Source organism: Rattus norvegicus, chromosome 14 (genome assembly GCF_021556685.1).
Source record: "Rattus norvegicus strain SHRSP/BbbUtx chromosome 14, alternate assembly SHRSP_T2T, whole genome shotgun sequence".
In the NCBI taxonomy this organism is placed as follows: Eukaryota; Metazoa; Chordata; class Mammalia; order Rodentia; family Muridae; genus Rattus; species Rattus norvegicus.
The window spans coordinates 80,676,421-80,684,816 of NC_141547.1; positions in this window are offsets into that span (position 1 = coordinate 80,676,421).

The following is an 8,396-nucleotide window of genomic DNA, read 5'->3' on the forward strand; positions in this document are numbered from 1 at the left end:
AACACCTGTAATCACAAGGCTTGGGATGCTGAGGCAGGAGGATTGCCTAAAGTTTGGGGCCAGTGTGAGCCACATAGTAACTTTTAGGACGGTCTGAGCCACAGTTTGAGAAGCCCCACAGCTGGCAAGATTCACAGAACACAGGAGTAACCCTCCTTCCCCGACTCCAGAGGCCGCAGCTCAACTCTGCCCATGTCTTGTTCTTTTCACTTCCCTATTCCTAAAGGACACTCTTATTGCTACTTCCTGACATACAGCCTCAGCACTTGCCTTACATAGCAAGGCTAGGTGACACGGGGAGCACTTGCCTTACATAGCAAGGCTAGGTGACACGGGGCCTTTATGTAGAGCCTCCCAGCAGCTAGTTTCCTCTCCTCAGCTTGATCCTCCTGGAGCTTTCATTTTACGTTTGCTCAGCTTTATGAAATAAATAATTTAAATCCCACCAAATGCCCGGCTCTCCCCAAAGGCCTTCCACTATACCAGATGAGCCATCAGACTACAACAGAGTCTGGCGCCCGAAGCCTGCTTCCACCAGTGTCCTGCCACTGTCTTTGTCTCCCTGGAATCCCCTACAGCGAGGCTCGAACTTCCTCTTTCTCATTTCCCCCCTCTTTTTGGAGAAGCACACCCCCAAGTGGCTCCTGAGAAGGGAACACATTTTCTGAGGACCTGTACTATGGCAGAGTCCTGTGTCTCCAAACTTTGTATTTTGCTGGTAGCCACAGTTCTCTGGCCCTTTCTCTATCTCCATTGCTAAGGTCCCTGAATAAAGACTCTGAGATTCCTGTAGACAAGCCTGACGCACACATCTACTTGCCTTCTTGTATCTGAACGTTCTGTCCATCCTTTTTTTTTTTCTTTTTCTTTTCTTTTTGTTTTTGTTTTCCCAAGACAGGATTTCTCTGTCCTGGAACTCACCTTGTAGACCAGAATGCTCTTGAACTCACAGAGATCCGCCTGCCTCTGCCTCCATGGTTCTGGGATTAAAGACATGCACCACTGCCACTGGCTTCAGTCCATCCTTTTAACCTGTATCTTAGTGTGGTTTTGATAAACCACATTACCAAAAGCAACTTGGAGAGGAAAGGGATTTTTTTTTAATCTTACAGTTTTCAGTCCATCATGAAAAGAAGTCAGGGCCTGAGACAGGAACCTAGAGACAAGAACTGCAGAGACGACGGAGGACACTTGCTCCCCTTGGCTTGCTCAGCCTGAGTTCTTGTAGAACTCAGGACCACCTGCCTAGAGCGTCGTTGCTCACACTGGGCCTTTCTGCATTCATCAGGAAAATTCTTGCACAGGCTAATTTGATGGAGACAGTTTCTCAATTGAGGTTCCTTCCTTCTTTCCCGATAACTCCAGCTTGTGTCAGGTTGACGACAACAAACAGTAAAACAACCCAGCGAGTACTATCTGGAAGCCTGATGTTTTCCCCCTCATTCCTGCTCTCCAGATCTTTTATCATCCAATGCTAGGCTCCTAGACTCTTCCTTTAATATCTCTTTCTCTCTCACGCCCCTTTTTAATCAGTGTTTAGCTCTATTGTAGGATTTCCTTTATCCTGGGCTGGATTCAGAGATAAAGGTTCTGGCTGCCAAGCATTCGGGATCCATGTGGAAGAAGTGAGAATCAGCTCCTGCGGGTGCCTCTGCTCTCCACAAGCATGTGCTTGTCCCCTCTCTCCCAATAAATACATTATTATTAATTAATTTGATAAAGGTTTATCTTTATTAATTAATTTAATAAAGATTTCAATCTTATCTTCCAGTTCTATTGAGTTTCTACACTCATGTACATATATACATATGTATTTTCCTGGATCATATATATACATTTCAAGATATATTATGTATATACATATGTATGTTGAACTTCTATGATCATGTGTATGTTTGTCTCTCAACATATATGTATATATGTGTATATATATATATATATATATATGTATATAGAGAGAGACAGAGACAGAGACAGAAAGAGATGAGACAAAGAGAGAAAGAGAGAGAGGATCTCATGTAGCCCAGGCTAGCCTTGAACTCACTAAGTAGCCCAGGCTGGCCTTAAACTCACTATGTAGCCAAGGATGACCTCGACCTCCTGATTGTCCCGCTATCCCTTCCTGAGTGATGGGATTACAGGCATGTGCCACCACACTCAGTTTATTCAGAGTTGAGGATTGAACCTAGGCCTTCATGCATGATAGGCAACCATTCTGCCAACTGCATGATAACCGAAACCTCCCCAGTCATATTTTTAATTTCTGAGAGTTCTTTACATTTTCTAAATATTCTTTCTTCTCAGCGCCCGTTTTTTTTTTCATGAATATGTACAAATTTTTCTCTTCGCTTGAGTGTACTGATCGCATGTTCTAAGCCAGCTGTAGTGACAAACACTTGTAGTCCTAGCTCATCAGAAGGCTGAGGTGAAAGGATTGCTTCAGTCCATTTCCCTGGCCCCAGGCACAACTTTGAAGATGTGTCCTCGGCAGACCTTACCGTACCTGTAACCCACCTACCATTGTCTCCACCAATGTAATTGGTAAAGATCTTGACTCATGACTTCCTCTGTTCTAGAACAAAATCTCACATGGCATGTAGCTGCTTCCATAGAGAAATGTATTTTCTGGAGCAACTTGAGTTCCTATCTCTGGGTCATTGTTATTCATATTTGACTCTGAAATGAACTTTCTTTTTCCCTCTGAAGTGAGGGCTGCTCTTTGCCTGGACAAACACATTTCAGTCCCTCTGAAAGAAGAGGGTTGTAACACAGTATTGTATCTGAATATACCAGAGCCCCTGTTTCCATGGCAAGCCACAAACTAAACATGGTGTTTTGACCTTGCAGTGCCCAGAAAGGCCCAACTGGACTACCATTTTAAACTTCCCTGCGCTCTTTGCCTGGAGAACAGGACTAAGGCCCAGGTCTGGTTTCTTGAGGCCCTGAATACAGGAACCTACTCCAACTCACTGCCGAGTGCTGTATGCTGTAGACCAGGGCTGCACACACAGCACTGTTACCCTTTGTGAGACACAACTACAGACCTCAGTCCTAAAACGTGGTCTAGAAGAGGGGCACAGGCTCTGGGTATACACACCTCCACTGTCAGAATAGTATGCATGTGTGTATGTGTGTTCATGTGTGCATGTGTATGCTCATGTGTGTATGTGTGTATGCATGTGTGTAGTGTGTGCTCATGTGTGTATGTGTGTATGCGTGTGTGTACGTGTGTGCACGTGTGTGTATGTGTGCATGTGTGTATATGTGTATGCATGTGTGTGTATATGTGTGTATGTGTGTATATGTGTGTTCATGTGTGTATGTGTGTGCTTATGTGTGTACATGTGTGTTTATGTGTGTATGTGTGTGCTTATGTGTGTACACGTGTATGTGTGTACATGTGTATGCATGTGTGTGCATGTGTCTGTTCATGTGTGTATGTGTGTATGCATGTGTGTGTGTGTGTGTGTGTGTGTGTGTGTGTGTGTATGTATGTATACATACTCTTCCCCTGAGGAAGCAGAGGGCAGAACTGCCAAGTATGGTGCTGTAACTAGTGTTCCATGAATAGCACTTGTCCCGTTCCCACGTACAGTGCCTCAGCTGTGTGGGGGAGAAAAGCTGTGTGTATGGAAGTGAAACCAGAAAGCAGTCCATGCTGCTAGTCACACTAAGAGAAAAAAGAGCACCCCAGATTCTTATTCAATGCAACCTGGGAAAAGAAAAATAAACCTGCTGTCTTCAAGCCTTGTCTTAGCATAGTTTATGGATAAATGGAACAAAGGCATCTCTAGTTCAAGGTTGTTCCTCTGGAAGGGGGTGGGCCTTGTCTCTCTGACTTTTTTTTTTTTGTTTGATACTGTCTTTCTGTACAGTGGAAACGGAGGGTTCTTGTTCACTAAGGCCATTGAGTCTTACATTGAGTCCTCCCATTTGGATGACCTCTAGAATTCAGAACAATAATCCTTATCGGTGTGTATGTGCTGAACTGTTCACGAAGCCTATGGAGTACAGATGCTGTCTCGCACTTGCTAACGCTTACCATCTGCAAGACTTTCCCTTAATGCTCGGAGCCAATTCCAAAGAAGAGCCTGGGCCTGCCCTGAGAGCAGTGAGATTGTTGAGTTAGAGGAGGCGCTTTGGGACAACAGTAGCCAGAGCCCCAGAAATAAGCAGGCATCGGGACGCACAGGTGCCTCTCACTCAGTGACCAGAGACTGGGGCACCTAGGTCTCAGGGAAGAGTCACCGCTAGTCAGACACTGAGGCTCAATCAGATGTGCAGGCCTACTAGAGTAGATGGGGTTGGTGCCTGAAGTTCTGGTCCCCAAGCCTTTGTGGCCACACTGCCCCCTTGTGGACATTTGGAAGGCCCTCCTACCTGTGAAGGCCTCAGGTGTCAGTCAGCGCTAGTGTTAGAGCATTGTATGTACATAGCTTTGGTGTGATGGCATCAGGCCAGTCACCAACCTCACTGACCACAGACTCACATATGAGCCTTCCCCCTCATTAGGGAGGCCTCTGCTTCTTACACAGCTTCCTTTTGAGCTAAGCTGGCCCTTGAGATCTCAAGATCTCAGAACAGGACTGAGGTGTCAGCATTCAAAATGAAGCAGGAGAGAATTAGGAAAAGTTGCAGACTCCAAAGGGACCTGTATCAGAGGAAGAGGCCTTCGGGGAATCAGACCGACAATCGTCTGTCAGTAAATTAAGCCGGAGTTAGGCCTGCTCCACAGGATCACTGGAAACTCACGGCCTATGGGGACTCAGAATGAGAATCCGTCTCTGAGACACTGAGATCACCCCACACTTGGATGTCCCCAGGACATTGTATCCCTTTCTTGGGAACCCAAGTACCAGGCTCCTCCTCATTCTGTACATTGCAAAGACAGCCCCCTCCCCACACATACAAACAAACACCCTTGCCATTAAGTACAGACTGGCCTCAAACTTATGATCCTCCTGCCTCAGTGTCTTGAATTCTGGGATCATAAATCTGCACGGTAGCTCATCCAATCACCCTCTCTAAGGTGAAACATTCTCCATTCCTTTTCCTGGCCCCCACATATTCCCCCCATCCTTTTCTTATTATATTAGTTATTTTTCTTGTTGTTGATGCAAAATACCTAAAAAAAATAATAACCCAAAAAACAAAAAATAAAAACAAACCAACTGGGGGGTGGGGTGGGATGGAGGCTTTTGGAGAGGAAACTGGGAAGGGGATAACATTTGAAATGTAAATAAACAAAATAACCAATTAAAAGAGTAAACAACAACAAGTCAAACCAACTTAAGGGAGGAAGGGCTTGTTTGGGCTCCTGGTTTGAGGGGTCACAATCCGTCAGAAGGAGAAGGTGTGAGAGCTGGAACAGGAGGCCACATCTCAGGAAGCCAAGGGAAACGATCAGTGGTCCACAGCTCCCTCCCTCCTCATTCAGCCTGTTCCCAGCACATGGAAGATGCTGCCCACATTTAGGATGGGTCTCCTTTCCTCAGTTAATCCTCCCTGGAAACCTCGTGGGCATGCCCCGGGTGTGTCCAGTTAGTGTTGGTTATTAACCAACGAGCTTGTACAAAGTTTCCCCACCTCTTAGGCTGGGCGTCTGTCTCCACTGTTAGAATACTCATCTGTAACTCTCTGGGCCTAAGCCCTGTCAGCTGAAGACACAAGGATGCTGGCCACTTCCTGTGTTACGTTGCAGACTCTTTTTTTTTTTTTTCTTTTTTTCGGAGCTGGGGACCGAACCCAGGGCCTTGTGCTTCCTAGGCAAGTGCTCTACCACTGAGCTAAATCCCCAACCCCTACGTTGCAGACTCTTAACCATGCCACAGAAGGTAGTGTCCTTAGAGGTCTGGAAATCTCTCATCTACAGTTCTAAAGTCCCAAAAAGCTCAGAAACCCAAAGCATTTTTCTTAAAGCTGATACAATAGCTGACTCGAATCCTGTCTTACTTAATTTGACTAGACATTCCCTCTGTAGTTCAGGAAGTAAAAAAAACAAAAAACCAAAACCCAAAACTGACATGTTTTGTGGGTCTTAGAGATGCCCCAGTGGGAGTGCTAAATTGTATGTCAATTGTTGATGTTCTGTTGAGACAAAGAATTTCAAGTGTGGCTGGAGATAGTAGCTCTAACTATAATCTCAGAGCTCAGGAGGCTAAGGCAGAAAGATTATCATGAGTTTGAGGCTACTCTGGTTTACAAAGCGAGTTCCAGGTTGGTCTATGGAGTGAGATTCGATCCAAGCATGGGGCCGGAGAGATGGCTCAGTGGTTAAGAGCACTGACTGCTCTTCCAGAGTTCAAGTCCCAGCAACCACATGGTGGCTCACAACCATCTGTAATGGGATCTGATGCCCTCCTCTGGTGTGTCTGAAGACAGCTACAGTATATTTATATATAATAAATAAATAGATCCTAAAAAAAAAAAAAGACACAAGCATGGTGGCACATACCTTTAATCCTAGCACTTGGGAGACAGAGGCAGGTAGATATCCGTTAGTTCCAGAGCAGCCTGATCTTCATAGAGAATTCTAGGCTAGCCAGGGCTACAAAGTGAGATGCTGTCTCAAAACCAAAGCAGAAGAGAACAAAAAATAAAGAACAAATCAGAAAGGTCTTCAAGGGGGCTGAGCTAGCCCGGTGATGTACAAGCAGATAGCCTGAGAGTCTGATTTTGGACTCACAGCACCCACGTAAAAGCAAGTGTGATTACACACATCTATGATCCTATCGTGGGGGCTGTGGTTGGATGGAGACAGGTGGATCCCTGGAACTTGCTACCAATCAATGTAGCCAATCTGTGAGCTCTGGGTTTAGTGAGAGACCCTGTCTCAGGAAGGTGAAGAGAGACAGTGGAAGACACTTGACATCAACCTTTGACTTCTACACACATACATCCACGTGTGTGTGCTATATATACATACATACATATTAAACACATACATACATGTATATTACATGTATGCTCATATACATATTATACACATGCACATATGTTACACACACACACACACACACACACACTTTAAAAGACTCCCAAGTGTTAGCATCTTGAAGCAATATCACCCATCTGTTACTTTTCAGTTTGTCAGGAACCTCGGAGTGCACGGTTATAGAGGCTAAGTACTCCCTGTTGTGTGGGGCCTGCCCATATGTACAGATATTGGCAACAGGACTTCTTTTGTTGTTGTTGTTTGTGTTTTGAGACAGGGTTTCCTTGTGTAGCCCTGGCTATCCTGGAACTTGCTCTGTAGACCAGGCTGGCCTCAAACTCAGAGATCTGCCTGCCTCTGCCTCTGAGTGCTGGGATCGAAAGTGTGTGCCATCAAGAGTACTCCTTTTTAGAGGAAGGTTCTCTCAGTTATGTGCACCTCTGTAAATCAACGCTTTTGAACTTCAAACACTTGTGACCCAGGAGCATTTGAATAAGTTTCTTTGTTGTTTGATGTCTATTTTGCGGTTAGTTCACAACGAGGCTCAAAAGCACTTGAGTGACCTACCCTAGGCTACACACGGCAGTAAGTGAACAGTTAAAGCCACATATCCACTCAGGGCCAGGGTCTTCTGTGTGGTACCCCCCCCTTCTCTTTCATCCCACAACTGCCTTGGTCAGTCAAGATGCACCCTGCATGGCCACAGCAATGGTTGTGCTGGACAATCGTCTAATATGTGGAAGTTTGAATGAGAGCAGCTCCCATAGGTTCCTGTTTGGATACTTGGTCCCCAATTAGGGACTCATGTAAGGTTGGGAAGGATTTAAAAGTATGGCCTTTCAGTGGTAGAGCGCTTGCCTAGCAAGTGCAAGGCCCTGGGTTCGGTCCCCAGCTCCGGAAAAAAAAAAAAAAAAAAAAAAAAAAAAAGGTATGGCCTTGTTGGAAGAGCCATGTCACTTGGGCAGAGAGATTTTGAGACTTCAGCATGCTCTCTGCCTCCTGCTTGGGGATCAAGATATGAGCTCTCAGCTTTAAACATCTGACCCTTAATCCCACTTAAATGCTTCTATAAACTGCCTTGGTCCTGGCATTTTGTCACAGTAATAGAAAAAAAAAAATACACACCTATTCTCTAGTGTGATAACACCCCTACCAGGTAGGGAAGGCAGCAGCTGCGATGCATCGCTTCTGACTGGAGTTTTGGCTCTGAAGGCTAAGAAGGAGCTGAACATAAGTGAGCCAGGTCCGTGACTCCTAGTATCCATCCTATAAATTCTTGGTGAGGTCTGGCTTTGCATATAGTTTGATACTTGCAAGGGAGTGTGTTCCTGCAGGTTCAACCAGAGCTTGGCTGTGAGCAGACAGGATACTGAGAAGGAGACTGAGCAGAGAAGAAACACATCCTCACCTAGGGAGAGGACTTCCATGAGATCTTAGCAAGGAGCCTTTGAAAGATCTTCAC